The following is a 16,372-nucleotide window of genomic DNA, read 5'->3' as shown; positions in this document are numbered from 1 at the left end:
ATGCAGAAGAACAGCTCTTGCGCAAAAGCCTCTTGTGCAAATCAGAGCCTCATTAATTATGCAAATGAGGCACAGCGATATTCCACGCTTTGCCGCATTTGCATATTTTTTGTGCAAAATGGGGGCAGTGTAGACATAGCTGTAGTGTAGACCAGGCTTTAGTCTTTAAAGTGCCACTGGACTCCTTGTTGTTTTGTTCCTATACACATTGATTTCAAGGGGCCAACGACTTTAGCATGGATCTCAGAAACATCTTGATCTCACAGAGCCATGCCACAAATGAAGGGCTTCCTGAAATCATGCCACCTGGTTCTCAGCAAAGTTTGTTCTTTGGGAGCCAGCAGCAGGAAAATCACAGTAAAAAGAGGGCAGTGGGTGCAGTGTGATTAATGACTTACTTCAAAGAAACATCAAGGGTCCAGATTAATTGCTTATGATAAAATTTGTACTTCCTGCCAGGAACATTAGGCAGTGCACAGAAGCACAGCATTTTGCCAGGTGATTTCTAATCTAATGTACTGATTAAATAATTACTCTAAGGCTGGGCAAACTAAAACCTCCCACTACCTCTGTCCACTGCTAGAACTACCCTGGAAACAGTGATTTTAAACATCCTGAAATATTTTGTAAATTCTGTTTTTTTTTCTTTGTTATCTTTTACTACTGTTGACTCCGGCTTCCCCCTGGGGCCAAATGGAGAGCCCTGAAATACAGTAAGAAATTTTGTTATCATGCCATCTGCAAGCCAGGCCTGAGGGAGAGAGGAAACTTGTTTCCATAAAAGTTTACAATCCAGAACAGAGATTAAAGAGATCAACTAAGCATCCCAAAGTTTGGTTGCCTATGTGAACGAAAATCAAAGTCTATGCAATTTCATAGTCACCCACCGCTAAAGCTCTTCCTTCCCTTTTTTCATAGCCTTTTCTAAACACTCATCAATTCTCACACCACTCCAGTGAGGCAGGTATATTTCATTACTCCCATTTTAAGGTGGGTTGGTGGCCAGGAAGTTGGTGTTAGTTCTGGGTTATAGAACATAGAGGTTTATGGTTCCTAGTTCTGTGCCTGCCCGGACTTGTCTGGAAGCAGAGCTTGCAACAGAGTTAGTCTCTAGGCAATCTAATGAGTGCAGCTGGTCTGTAGTAGGCTGCTTCATCTGTTGGAAGAGTTAGCAGCCCTGCTCTGAAACCTATCAGCAGTTCATTGGCTGCTCACAGCATTAGCCCTTGCTTAGGACCCAGCCCTGCCTTGGTCCAGGTAACTTGGCTTCTTTTCTTGGCTCTGACCACAAAACCTGACTGCCCATGTTTTGCTCTTTGCCCTCTTTACACTTGAGTACATCACTCTCTTCAGCCTGTGCTGTCACACTCCATGCTCTCATTTCTGAATGTGTTCTTAAAGAAATGTTTATTCCTCATTTTCTGTGTGACCTACTCTCCTTTCCTGGTGAAACCTCCGGTCCTCTGTCTTTGTTTTTCAGTCCTCTTCTTATTTCTTGATACTGATCCAGGAGCAAACTAGAGCACTTTGGCACAAGGCAGAAGGCTGCATGTTTGGCTGTATGTTTTGCTTTTCTTTTAAATTGCTCCTTGGGAAAATTTGTTTCCAGCAGCCTTCCAGTATAGGAAGAGACTATTTAATGGGAATCTGTTAATCAAAAGATCAAGTTTTGATATTACAGATATGACTATTCACAGGAAAGTAGGATTTTCCTGACATTGTTCATAAAATATTTTTCTTTATACACAAAATTAGGGAAGTAGCCCTGAGAAGGGGGAAAAAACCATGTTTTTGTTCAAATATAATGAGAGATGGAATGGCTTTGGATACTTTTGACAGTATGAAATCGGAGATTGGTCTAACGAGCACTAACTGATATCTCATTTTCTTTGGGCACATGACACTAATGGGTTCTAAAATATGTGGGAAGAATTAGAGAAAGTGAAAGCTTACTGTCTCCTGTTTTAAAAAAAAATCTGTCTAGTTAACAGAGCTTGAAACAGTTTCTTTAGCAAACTTTGCTGATTCTGTCCCTCAGCTTCTTTTTACTGTGAAAATGTATCTGTTTCTGGCACTCCATCACCTCCTAGTGGCCTGAGGTAAATAAGAATGATTCTTAGTTACAAATCTTTTTCCTGCTTATCAGGGACTGATGACACCCACGTGGTGAGCACAAGGCAGAAAGCAGGTAGAAGAACAATAGTCACAGACTCATTAAAGGGGAGGAAGACAGCTGTTAAATCATGTAGGCATTTCTTCCTTTCAGGTTTACATATCATGCTGGATTTCTTTTAATTTTTTGTTATTTCCCAAACTACTCCCAAGGGGGCTTCACTAAATGGGAATTAACCCATGCATTTCCCCAGAGTCCAGTAGTGAGTGGCAGCTTCAACATTAATTTCCAAATGTCCATTGTTTTTAATTCCCTTCCTAATTATGGTTCTCTCATGACTACTGCTACCTCTCCCCTTCCCAGCCAATTAGAAGGGATTGTAGCTGGGAGAATCAATGCTATTGAATCCTGACAGAACCACCATTGGAGAATGCTGAACATGTTCCCAGAGGCTCAGCAGGGTTGAACTAAGGATAATGCAGTAAAAAGAAGCAAGAACATGGCTGTCCACTCTCCAAACCTTCTTCTGCCTGTGATCTGTTTGCCAGACCCAGAACTGCCGAGACTGATCTTGATTTCCTAGTCAACTTCCCACACCTGGCAGGGATCGGGATAACATAAGGCTACACTCTTGTGACATGGAGGATGCAATTCTGTTCTAGCTGGGGCTTTACCTCAAGCTGTACTTAGTGGTTCATGCATGTAACTAGATTCAGTCTCCAGTAGCAACTAAGATGGCAGTCACCACAAACGTGGGGCAAACTCTCAGTAATAAACTTCCGTCACTTTAATGGGTCCATAATGATTGTTCTTCTACCAGCTTTCAGCCTTGTGCTTGCCAAGTGGGTGCCATCAGTATGAGATTCATCCCTGATAAGAATGGTTTGGTATGAAATCCGTTCATAATTTCTGCAATACCTGCCAGCTAGCATTAACACAATACATACAACAATTAGAGCATCTAAGGCTGTGTCTACACTGGTGCGTTCTTGTGCAAAAACAGCTGCTCTTGTGCAAAAACATGCCTCCTGTCTACAATGGCCGTGCGTTCTTGTGCAAGTAAACTGACATTGTACTGTAGAAAATCAGGGCTTCTTGCATGAGAACTCTGACACTCCCTCCCAGGAAGAAGCCTCTTGTGCAAGAGCTCTTCCAGAAGAGGCCAGTGTAGACAGGCAACATGAATTTCTTGCGCAAGAAGCCCCTATGGTTAAAATGGCCATCAGAGCTTTTGTGCGCAAGGGAGTGTCTACACTGCCATGGATGCTCTTGCACAAAAGCACAACTCTTGTGCAAAAGCACATGCCAGTGTAGACGCGCTCTTGTGGAAGACTTTTTGCGCAAGAACTCTTCCGCAAAAGAGTTCTTGCGCAAGAGGCTGCCAGTGTAGACGTAGCCTAATAGTTTTGGTCTTTGACTAGCTAGCACTGATTCTCTGAAAGAGAAATTGCCGTTTAAACTCAGTATATTACCCAAGTCTAACTTTTCAAGTGCCATTTTTGTAAAATGGATGTCATGACAAATCATGTACAACTGCTATTAACCCTCCCCTCTCCCTTCCTGCATCTCAGCTCTTACTGAAGCATTAGGCAGAGTTCTGGCTTTTCAGGACTCTTCAGTAAATCTTGGATCTGGTCTGTGCAAAATCCTGCGCCAAAATACCTAAGGGCAGGCAGGTCTACAGCAGGGGGGAAGTTGATCCAAACTACATAATTTGGGTTATATTTAGTAACATAACTCCAGTTGATGTATCTTAAATCTACTTACTGTGGGATCTACAGCAGTGTTTCTCAACCAGTGGTATATGTACCCTTAGGGGTATGCGAGAGAAATCACAAGTGAAATTGGGCAAAAAATGTCCGGGATTTTGCCCTGCAAAAGGGATCGGGGAGGGGGCGGTGGCCCATGCCTGTCAAATTGAACGTTCAAAGCCAAGCGCCTGGAAATTAATAGCCACTCTGTGCACACACCCCAGAGCCTGATGGGAAAAGCACGTGGCTGAGGTGGCGGCTGAGGTGAGACCCAGGGCAGTTCCAAGTTGGGGGGTGGGTTTGGGTGGGAAGAAAAGAAAATCACTTCCACGGCCACCTCTCCTAGTTCGTTTCCTCTCCAGCAGCCTCCCCAAGGTGCTCCAATGGCGAGGGCAGCTGAATCTGGAGATGCGCATTACCCCCGCCCCGCCAGCTGCTGAGTACAATGCATCTCCATCTCCCCTTCCCCATGGTGCTGTGAAGAGGAGCTAAAAGGTAGTGAAACGTCACAATAAGCTTTGCTCCAAAGGACCCCATCGCATTAATGCTCTAGCGAGAGGGGGTGGAGGGGCAGTTGCCACCAGGCATCCTGCTAGGGGGGCGCTAGGCTGGGGTGGGAGCGCACAGCCCCATACAGCGAGCCCAGCACTGGCAGGCCACTTGTTCCCTGCAGACAAGCTGCCAAGGCAGGGCTGGGTGGCGGGAGTGGGTACTTCAAATGCAAGGTTACCGTACATCTGGTGCCTGGCTCTGGGGGAAGGAAGGGGCATTGGGTTAGAGAAGGGGGTCTGGGGGTGTCTGGCTCTGGGGGTACTTACAATTTTTTTAAAGGGGTACTTTATAAAAAAAAAAAGGTTGAGAAACACTGCTCTGCATCACCCTGGGACAACCGGAGAAACTCTCCTGTCAGCTTCTCTTACTCTTCTCCTTCCAATGGCATACCAGAATTGATGGAAGAGTGATTGGTGGTTGATTTAGTGTGTCTTTACTAGATCGGATAAATCAACCCCTGGAGGATTGATTGCAGCAGCATAGATCCACCTAGTAGTGGATACAAGCCCTAAGTCAGTTTGAATTTAGAGCCTTCATTATTTCAGGACAAGTCCATTTGTGGACATGCTTGTTATGGATCAAATGCTTTATTTTGATTTGACTCAAGGGCAACTCTATTAAATACAACTATTTCTAACCTAATTGTGTGATCCGCTCTCTTATAAAATGATTAGGGTTGTTCATGAAGCCTGCATTTGGGGTTTTAAATGAAGGCTTAATGAACTACCCTGGTCATGTTAAAAGAGCAGATCGCACAATTAGGTTAGAAATAGTTTTCTCTGATAGTTTTCATCTTTGCCACCCCTCGTCCACATTTTATACTGAATTTGGGCCACTTAAATAACAAAATGCAAGCTATTAATTAGGTAGTGAGACTGCTACTGTGTCCACCTTTTCAGACGGACTCTCACATTTCTCCTGCTGCTTTCACAAGGAACAGTCTGGTAAACGAAAAAGCTGCATTAAAATTCAGGAAAGTCCTCTAGTCTGTATTCTACAGCAGATCAGACTAGACAATCACAGTAGTCCCTTCTGACCTTATAATCCATGATTTAGCACAGGCCATGACATGTGCACACCTGTCCTTTAGTACAAACACAGCCTGTCTATCTATCTATGGCGTGACCTACCATGAGTGTGTAACTGTTACCTAGACAGTCTCTCAGTCCACATCTAGGGTTGCCAGGTGTCTGTTTTTTAGCCAGAATGCCTGGATTAAAAGGGGTCCTAGCAGCTCCGATCAGCATCACTGACAGCCATTGTAAGTCTAGTTGGGGTGCAGTGGGGCTGGTAGGATCCCTGCCCCAGCTCTGCCTGGCTCTGAGAAGTGGCAACATGTCCCTCTGGCTCATAGGTGGAGGAGCAGACATGGGGCTCTGCATGTGGCCTCTGCTTGCAGATGCCACACCAAGCACCAACTCCATAGCTCTCATTAGTTGGGAACCACAGCCAATGGAAACTGTGTGTATGTGTGTGTGTGTGTGGGGGGGTGCTTGTAGGCAGGGGCAGTGTGCAGAGCCCTCTGGCTGCCCCTCTGCCTAGGAGCCAGAGGGACATGTTAAGACCATAAGACTGGTCAGACCAACGGTCCATCTAGTCCTGTATCCTGTCTGCTGACAGTGGCCAATACCAGATGCCCCAGAGGGAGGGACCACAACAGGTAATCCTCACGTGATTCCTCCCCTGTCACCCATATCCAGACAAACAGAGGCTAGGGACACTATTCCTACCCATCCTGGCTAATAGCTATTGATGGACCTAATCTCCAAGAATCTAGCTAGCTCCTTTTTGAACCTTGTTAAAGTCCTAGCCTTCACCACATCCTCTGGCAAGGAGTTCCACAGGTTGACATGTTGCTTCTTCCTGAGAGCCACCTGGGGCCAGGCCACCTGGATCCTGAACCCCATCCTGCACCCTAATCTCCTGTCCCAGCCTTGAGCTCCCTTCTCAACCCCAAGTCCTTTATCCCTGGCTCCACCCCAGAGCCTGTCACCCCCGACCCACCAGAGCCCTCATTCCCTCCCACACCTGAGCCTTCTGCCCCCAACCTGGAGTGCTCTCCCACATTCCAAACCTCTGGGAACCAACCCAGAGCCCCCCGCCATTCCAAATGCCTCAGTCCCACCCTCAGCCCAGTGGCCCCTCCTGCACCTCAATCCCCTGCCCCAGCCTGGTGAAAATGAGGAAGGTAGGGACGAGCGAGTGAGCAATAGAGGGAAGATGGAGTGAGAGGGGGCAGGACCTCAGAGATTAGGCAGGGCAGAGGTGAGCTTTGGGGAAGGAGCAGGGAGAGGGGAGCAGAAGTGTTCAGTTTTCTGCACTTAGAAAATTGGCAACTCTATTCATATCTGAGGGAAGGGACTGAAGAAGTCCCCTTTGTTGTTGGCCTCTCCCTCCCACACAGCTATGAAGAGAGGGGAAACAGGCCCTCACCACAGACCCTGATGAGAGCTGTTTTTGAACAGAACTGATTGTAGGGAGTATGACTGGTTTTTGGTTGCCCAGGGGTAGAATTAATCCCTCTCTTCCACCCCCCCCCCCCCCACACACAAAATCAGGTACCTTGTGCGTAAAGGCCGTGTTAATTGTGCAGAGTAATACAATTAATTAGAAGATACGTTATGTGTGTGAGAGAATTAATTAGGGGGAGCTCTGGGTGTGCAGTGAGAGGAGGGGAGTAGAACTAATTGGTGCTCAGATTAAATGAAATCTGAATTATTCACACTTACATCTCCTGGGTTTTGCAGAAGAGGATGGCAGGTATGCACACATAGTTAATTTGCCAGCATGGCTGAACTCAGATGTTCATTACATGCCAATAATTACTTGATCTGAGGAAATAATGTGCACAAGTAGCTTAGCAAACATTTAGTCTTGTTTCTGCCTCTTGTTTCTGCCTACAAGCTTTCCTTAGATTAATTTGTCTTTTGAAAATATTCAAAGTAAGTTTGTTGTGTTCTCAGGAAGGAGTCAACATCTGCTAGCAAAGAGAATGCAAGTGTCACATTTATAAAATGTGTTGCTTCATGGGTTGTGCATTGCTGTGCACTTACATTTTTGCACCACTAACTCAAGTGGAAAAGGCCAGGCCTGTTCTTCACAGCTAAAGGAATTGCAGTAGGCTGCAATTCTAGTAATGGTGGTGATGGTAACACAGGCACTTCTAATGCAAATGTTGGTGTGTGTAGTTATAAGAGTGAGATCCTCAGAACGTATCTCATGCTGCTTTGAATCCCATTTCTATGAAAATTTCTGCCTGTAAAACTAAAAGCTGGCTGAAACTGAACACATACAAGGAGTAGTTTAGTCAACACAAAGAGTAGGAATTCTGAGGAAGACAGAAGCAAATATATGTCCTTTACTCACTTGAATAAGTCTAATTAAATATTTTACATATTCAAAAAGATCTAATTATTACATACTGAGGGCATGTGCGATGCCAACAGGCGGAACCAAACCTGGGACCTCCAGAACTTCATGTATGAGCCTCTATAGCTTGAGCTAAAAGCTGAGTGCTGCTAAAGCTGTAAAGCAAACTCAGTTTTGTTGTCTAACATGACTACCCCTCTGATTCTTTTTTTCTGTAAGTGGTCTAAGTGCCACTACATGGCATAGTGAACCACATCCACTAGTTGTGGCGGTTACACATGTGCAATGGGTATGGCTGCAATTAAGCCTTTTAGTGAGCACATGGTATATTTGAAACTAACGGGCACATTCCCAACTCCTTCGTTAACTGAAATATTTGCGTGGGGATTGACGATTTGCATGGAATATTTCCGCCCAGGGTGATTCAAAACAGTCATCATGTCCTTTAAATCCTTACAAGAATGGCTGCCAGATTCACCTTTCATATATTAAAAAGCGCGGGGACACCATTCCTTGTATATAAATATTTGAAACCCCCTTTCAGTAAAACTTGATGCATTGTCTCCTGCTACAGAAAGACTTGTGCCAGAGGACTCCACGTTACCTTCATGTGATTACAGCTCCGACGACAGTGAGGCTTAGACATCACTGCACACCCAGCAAATTGGCACGGATATCCTCATCCCAGAGCATCCCTTCCTGACAAAACATGGCATGGCTACCACTAGGCCTTGTTCTTGCTTCTTTTTCCCCTGCCCCACCAGGTCCAGAAGGGTTGACACGGAGCCTTGGGGCCTGTAAAATGCCTTTTCTGCAGGCTCTCCCTGCATTACTTGCAAGCAACGTTCCTGCTAAGTTGCGCAGTAGGCTGGCCTGGTCAGGGGCTCAGGGCTCCGCGCATGGTGCTGCTTGACTGAGAGGGGCTGTTTAAGAGGGAACCTTGCTTGCAACCTGGAAATCTGAGGCTGGGTTTCCACACAGCCCTTCACATTCCCCCTCATTCCAGTGTTTAGACAGCTGCTCTGCTCAGCTTCTCCCTTGAGCTAAAGGACAGAGCCTTTAACATGTATTTCCTCTTTTTCTCCAGGGATCTGGGTTTTTACTCTACCTTCTGTCACTGGATCCAGGAGCTCCTGCTAGGGTTGCCACATGGTTTAACAAAAAATACCAAACGCTCCTTTCCCCTCCCCAAAAAAACCAGTTCTGTTGAGAAAAAGAAAAGGGGGGAGACCAAAGTTGTTGAGAAAAAAGAAAAAAGGACCCCGAACTCCCGAGAGTTGTTCAGCAAAAAGAAAAAAGAAAAAAAAAAACCAAACCAAAAAACAGTATGTCCCCTTTAAGAAATGCTTTTGAGGCTTTTTGGCCCTAACACGTTGCTGGAGGCCACATCTTGCCTCCCTTCTCTGGGCTGGATAGCTTCCCTTACGGAACCCGGTCAGCACCCGGGATTTTCGCCTCCTCGCCAGGAAAAAAAAATCAGAAAATATGGGACATTTTAGGTGTCCGGTATTTTCTGAATTTTTTTACAGGACAGGAGGTGAAAATACCAGACACCTGGCAACCGTAGCTCCTGCAAGAGAACACAGCCCTCTCTCAGGCTCTCAGAGGCTTCTGCCCTCTAGCCTCCCTGCTCCATGCAAAATTTCTCTCTAGTCCCAGGAAGGCCTGATCTTTCTACTCTCTGCAGCTTCTATTCCCAGCTGAGCAGAGGGCTCTGCCTTTTGAGCCTACCTCCTGCTCCATGTGCCTCACTTTGGGCTGAATAGCTCATTCCTGCTTCCTGGCTCCCAATCCAAATAATCTCCTGGCCCCCATGTGAGACCCTCTTCCTTAAAGGGGCTCTGTTACCCAAACTGGTCTGTGTTACAGGGCAACACGTGAATGTGAGTGTGGATGGTGGCACCGGAACTTAGCCCAATAGTGGGACTGCAATACAGCTGGGTAGGAACATGAGGGTCTCACCCACTGTGCTAGGTGCTGTTCAAACACAGCACTTTGAATAGTTATCTGCTTTTGTGCTGGCCGATTACAGTGCTATGGCAAGTTGTCTCCCCTGAATGAACCTGAATCTGTACATTACAAAGCATGGAGTGAATAACATTTCCCCCCATCCATTAACACACAAAGAGACCCCACATAGCTCTTACACTCAGAAACTTTATCTGTCATGAGGTATTAACATCTCATACATCCCTCATCGCCAAGGGGTATGAGCACCTAAGTACCTACATAAACTTTCAGGCTGCGTCTAGATTGGCAAGATTTTGCACAAATACTTTTAACGGAAAAGTTTTTCCATTAAAAGTATTTGCACAAGAGAGCGTCTATACTGGCATGTGCCTTTGCACAAAAGATTTGCTTTTGCACAAAAGCATCCATGCCCAGTGTAGACGCTCTCTTGCACAAGAAAGCTCCGATGGCCATTTTAGCCATTGGGCTTTCTTGCGCAGGAAAGAAATGTGGTTATCTATACTGGCCCTCTTGTGCAAGAATTCTTGGCTTATCCCTGAGCAGGAGCATCAGAGTATATGTACAAGAACCACTGATTTTGTACGTTACAAAGTCAGTGTTCTTGCGCGAATACAAGCTGCCAGTGTAGACATGCAACAAGATTTTGTGCAAAAGCAGGTGCTTTTGTGCAAAATCATGCCAGTCTAGACGCAGCCAAAATGTGTGGAAGTTGAAAGCCAAAAGTTTAGACCCAGGCCAAAGATTCCAAATGCACCTTTAGAATAATGTTGAACAAACAAAGTAAGATAGCATAAATGTCACTAATGCCACTGCATAGAATTCTAATAAACTATTGCTGAGACAACAGGAAGCAATTGTCTTCAAGCTTAGCAGAATTCTTTTTTTTTTTTGGCATTAGATTTCTCCAAAGCCAGTGCTGGAAAAGAGGTCAGATGTCTGTATTGTGCTGCAGGACTTCTTTGTGTCATGAACCATTAGGATAACATATCAGCCTTTCTGTGTGCTGTATTAAGAGAGTGGCAGTTTCTGCAACTCTGGGAGAGTCTAGAATAGTTCAACAACTCATCTGTAACGAGGCCTTATTTTAAAAGCTTTCTCCTGCAGCTTTTTTTAAAACCTTTTAGAACAAGGTTATTATTTTTGTCTTTATTTCTGGTATCAGTGTTAATCAGCCATGGCACCACACACTGTATTCACAAGAAAAGCATGATGTAGGGGAAGCTAGGAGTAGAGGTTCTCAAAATGACAGTGTGACAGGGCGGACAAAGCCCTGAACCCAGAAAGAGCCATAGATAAGTCTTCCAGGAAGCCAAAGAGGATCTGGAGGAACTGGCCAATCAGGGACCAGGGAGGCCTACAAAAAGAGCTGGAAAGCTTAGTGGCAGTCAGTGTGGGGGTAGTGCTCAAGGTAAATGGAGTGTGAGGTTGGCTGAGGAAGTTGTCTGTCGGAGTGCGAGTCCTGAAGGTGCTACTGTGACTGAATGGGGAAAGAGACTGTGGGGAAAGAGAGATACAGATTTTGAGATGCCAGACTTTGAGGGCACTGGGATGGGCCCTGTTAGATGTACCCTGGAAAGGGTTATGATTATACAGTATCGCATGACTTAGCTGGAGGGGTAAGTAGCCAAAAAGGCTTTTAAAGAGGCAGTGCAAGAACTTGCACTTGGCCAGATGGGGGTTCATAGGTGAGGTGAGTGCCACCTGTTACAGGAGGCAAGCTGCTTGAATAGGCCATCTTGTCCAGCAAAAACAGTTCCTTGCCAATGACATAGCTGCTAGGGTTGTGTGGAGGACAAAAATGTATGTAAAACATTTAATGATTTGGCTTCATTCAAAAATTTCAAAATGTGCAGAGAGAAAATTCTGATCCTGTTTTGAAACAATCAAAATATTTTGAGTGTTTTTAAAATTTTACATTAGATTATATCACTAAAAAAATAGTTTCAAAATGAAAAACTGAAATATCAAAATGGGCATTTCAATATTGTCTAAACTCTTTATTTTGCTATTTTTTTCTCTCTGAAATGAAGTTTGGGCAAAACTGACACTCTTGTGAGACTGTGTGAGATTTACTAGTTTCTGTTGATGAGACAAGTTTTAAGCATACCCAGTGCTTTTCTTCAGACCTAGAAAGAGTTCTGTGTAAGCTTGAAAGCTTGTTGTCTCTCAAGAGAAGTTGGTCCAATAAAAATATTACCTCCTCCAACTTGTCTCCAGTATCCTGGGACTGACGTGGCTGCAGCAACACTTCATACAATGATTTCGTGAAGCATTTAGATTTAATGGAACTGCTTTTTTTTAAACCAAAAAATATTTCCTTTAAAGTTCTTCTTTCTGATCAGTTCTAGTGCTAATTCCATACATTCAAGAATCATAGAATACTAGAGCCGGAAGGGACTGTGAGAGGTCAAGTCCTGTCCACTGCCTTAATTGTAGGACCAAACACCATCTCGATCATCCCTGTCAGATGTCTGTCTAACCTGCTTGTAAATTTCTCCAGTAATGGCGATTCCACAATCTCAGGCAATTCATTACAGTGTTTAACCATCCTGACATTTAGGACGTTTTTCCTAATGTCCAACCTAAACCTCCCCTGTTGCATTTTAAGCCCATTGCTTCTTGACCTATCATCAGAGGCCAAGAAGAACAATTTTTCTCCCTCTTCCTTGTAACTCCCTTTTAGATCCTTGAAAACTGCTGTCATGTCCCCTCTCAGGGTGTGTCTAGACTACATGCCTCCTTCGACGGAGGCATGTAGATTAGCCAGATCGGAAGAGGGAAATGAAGCCGCGATTAAAATAATCGCGGCTTCATTTAAATTTAAATGGCTGCCCCGATCTGCCGATCAGCTGTTTGTCGGCAGATCGGGGGAGTCTGGACGCGATGCCCCGACAAAGAAGCCTTTCTTCATCGACACAGGTAAGCCTCGTGAAACCAGGCTTACCTGTGTCGATGAAGAAAGGCTTCTTTGTCGGGGCATCGCGTCCAGACTCCCCCGATCTGCCGACAAACAGCTGATCGGCAGATCGGGGCAGCCATTTAAATTTAAATGAAGCCGCGATTATTTTAATCGCGGCTTCATTTCCCTCTTCCGATCTGGCTAATCTACATGCCTCCGTCGAAGGAGGCATGTAGTCTAGACACACCCTCAGTCTTCTCTTTTTCAAACTAAACAAACTTAATTCTTTCAGTCTTCCCTGAGAGGTCATATTTTCTAAACCTTTAATCATTTATTGTCACTCTTCTCTGAGTTAGGTTTAAAAAATTAATGAGATTGAAAATACATCTTACAATTTTTAAGGCAAATAACTTTGGAGGGTTTTTTATTTGCCTTCTGGTTTTTCAGCCTTTACAGACTTTACAAAAAGGTTACAAACTTTTCTGTGCAGCCATGATCAATAAAAATGTGTGTTTTAAATTAAAACTTAGAGTCTCATGTAATCACCTGACCACAGAAGCTGGAACTTTGGAAAAAAACAAAACAAAGATATGGTAAAATGACAAAAAATGGCAACTGAACCAATCCTGCAAAAGTGTTCTTAGGACATGGTGTTCCTATGTCAGTAGAAGTGAAATTGGCAGAATTGGATTCATTGCCCAGCTCCACCACAGACTTCTTATGTGAGTTTAGCAAGTCACTTAGGCACAGTGCACTGATAGCGGGGAGCAGGTTTCATTCCTTCCAGGGTGAAGAATCAAGAAAAGTCTGAGGGTCCGGCAACCAAAAACTCAGTTGAATCTGGGACCAGATGAGTTATTGGATCATACTGAAAGGAGAAAGTAGGTGAGTCGAAGCCTGGCTGAGATGTAATTTGTAGAGTGGCTACTGGGCTACGTCTACACTGGCACCCTTTTCCGGAAATGCTTAAAACGGAACAGTTTTCCGTTATAAGTATTTCCGGAAAAAGCGCATCTACATTGGCAGGATGCTTTTCCGGAAAAGCACTTTTTCCGGAAAAGCGTCTGCGGCCAATGTAGACATGCTTTTCCAGGAAAAAAGCCCCGGTCGTCATTTTCACGATCGGGGCTTTTTTGCGGAAAAGACTACTGGGCTGTCTAAACTGGCCCTTTTCTGGAACAGTTTTTCCAGAAAAGGACTTTTGCCCGAATGGGAGCAGCATAATTTTTCCGGAAAAACACTGACAATTTTACAGTAGATCATCATTGCTTTTCCGGAAAAGCAAGTGGCCATTGTAGACAGCTGGCAAGTTATTTCGGAAAAGCGGCTGCTTTTCCGGAATAAGTGGCCCAGGGTAGACACAGCCCTGGTGTGTCAGCTCTGAACCAGAGCAGCTTAGCATTTATGCACCTAAAACTACAAGGCAGAGGTAGTAACAGAATCTCCTTGCCAGTCTAGGTGAGCCTCAAAACCTCACAGGTGCCTAACCTATTTAAGTGCTATTGGAAATCCCATTAGGCCACTATCCTTCCACACTCCGACCTGCATCTTTAGATGCCTTTGAAAATCTATCCCTTAATCTCTGCCTCAGACTTTCCGAAGTAACTAGTGATTTTGGGTGCTGAAGTTTTTGACCTAACTTGAGTTGCCTTAAAAGGGCTCAATTTTCAAAAAAGCTGAGCACTAACCCTCTGAGAATCTGACTGTAAGGGTTTGTGTGTCTATACTGCAAATTGCGTACCTTATTTCAAGTTAATTTCTAAATTGCTTAATTGGTAATTTGGTGCTGTCTGCACAGTGCCACACTTCAAAATAAATTGCTATTCCAACATGTCCCTTACTCCCCATTGAATGAGGTTTACAGGGACGTCAGAATAGCGAGCCCATTACATTTTGAAATAATGGGCTTGCTCAAAAGACGCAGAATAGTTATTTCAGGATACTGAAAGAATTCCAAAATAGCTCCACAATGTAGACGTACCCTAATAATGTCTAATGCAGGGCCCTGAAAAACTAAGGCACCCGAAACCACTAATCACTTCTGAAAATGTGAGCCTCTGTGTTTGTTTCCCATCTGTAAAATAGGAATTATAAATCTTCCTTTGTCTTGTCTATTTGGGCAACACTGTCTGTTACTGTGTTTGCATACACTGTCAAGCATAATTGGTTTGGTGCCATTGCTTTGACTTCTAGGTGTTTGTACTATGGAATATTAGCATAGTGTCACGGTGCAAGCCCCCACCGTGCCTCAGTGCCCCCTGACTGTCCTCATCTAGCCCCTCTCAGGGCAAGTTACAGTCTGTATGGGTTGCTCATCATCAGCATTGTTTGTCTCAACTCCCCTGCTTACCAAGCCGGCCTCATGATCCAGCTACAAATCCAGGGTCTTGTCTCCAGCCAGGGTCTTGGCTGGCTATCCCCAGCCTGTCTCCCTCCAAGGAGCTCCTACTTCCTCTGCATTCAGCCCTCCACTGGCTCTCCCCCAAGCAAACTGTGCTCCTCCTTTTATAGCTGACAGCTGGGCTCCCCAAGCCACCCGGGCTTCTCTGAATATCTGACAGCTGGGCTCTCATTAGCCTAACAGCTTCAGCTGGGTTCTTCCAGCCACCTTAAGGCCCAGGGCCTGAGCCCTGGGCTTAAAGGCCCAGTGCAGGGCAGGCGCCCTGTCACACACCTTCCCCTTCGGCTCGTGCTTCGCTTCCTCCGCCGGTCCCCAGCCGGGCCTCTCCTATCCCTTCCCCCGGGGTCTGGTTTCCCCTGAAGGCCTTAACTGCCTTCGGGCTTGCCCTCGCTGCCTCTGAGCATGCGCCGCAACGCCGGTGGGTCGGCAGGCGTTCTCCCCAGAGGGTCACCCCGCCAATGTCGGTGTGGGACACCACTGCCCCATCGCTCACCCCTCTTTCCAGGGCTCCATCCCCTTCCGCCGCCTCGCTATTAGCTAGGGACCTAGAAAAAAGTCTGCATTGTTATGGGTTCTCCCCGGCCTGTGACAGACCTCAAATTTATAAGGTTGTGAGGCCAAGTACCATCTCATGATCCGGGGATTGGTTTCCTTCATTGTCTGGATCCATCGTAATGGTGCGTGGTCTGTTATCAAGGTGAAGGTTCCCCCTAGCAGATAATAGCGGAGTGCCTCTATTGCCCACTTAGTTGCCAGGGCCTCCTTCTCGATCGTGGCATATTGTTGCTCCCGCGGTAGTAATTTCCTACTCAAATACAGGATGGGGTGTTCCTCCCCTTCCTGCTCTTGTGAGAGGACAGCTCCTAGCCCTCTGTCTGACGCGTCTGTCTTTACTATAAATGGTTTAGTAAAGTCAGGTTGATGGAGGACCGGTGTCTGCGTCAATCGGTGCTTTAACGCTTGGAACACCTTCCCGCACTGCGCGGTCCACTGGACCCTTTGGGGTCGTGTATTTTGCGTCAAGTCCGTCAAGGGCACCGCAATCGTGGCAAAATCAGGGATGAATCGCTGATAGTAACCGGCTAAGCCCAGGAACTGGCGGACTTGCCTTTTTGTGGTGGGGGCTTTGTAACTTCTTTGGGCCTCTACCTTGTCCACCTGAGGTTTTATCCTTCCCCGTCCCACCACGTAACCTAAATAGGATACTTCCCTTTGTCCAAAGTGGCACTTACCGGGGTTAGCCGTGAGCTTGGCGTCAGCCAGGGCTCCGAGGACCGCCTTTAGATGTTGCAGATGTTCCGGCCAGGTTTCACTAT

General features: G+C 45.6%; 1 long non-coding RNA gene across 1 annotated transcript; it reads left to right on the top strand.

Moving 5' to 3' along the window:
- Positions 1 to 1,146: 1,146 nt before the first annotated feature.
- Positions 1,147 to 10,113, top strand: LOC142827556 (uncharacterized). Its single transcript, XR_012902226.1, has 3 exons — positions 1,147 to 1,257; positions 4,227 to 4,359; positions 8,360 to 10,113. It is a non-coding gene; the product is annotated as an uncharacterized LOC142827556 (long non-coding RNA).
- The last annotated feature ends 6,259 nt before the right edge of the window (positions 10,114 to 16,372 follow it).

This window comes from Pelodiscus sinensis, chromosome 3, assembly GCF_049634645.1.
Source record: "Pelodiscus sinensis isolate JC-2024 chromosome 3, ASM4963464v1, whole genome shotgun sequence".
Taxonomy (NCBI): domain Eukaryota; kingdom Metazoa; phylum Chordata; order Testudines; family Trionychidae; genus Pelodiscus; species Pelodiscus sinensis.
The sequence above is the reverse complement of the archived record's forward strand: the minus strand, read 5'-3'. Positions and strand labels throughout refer to the sequence as shown.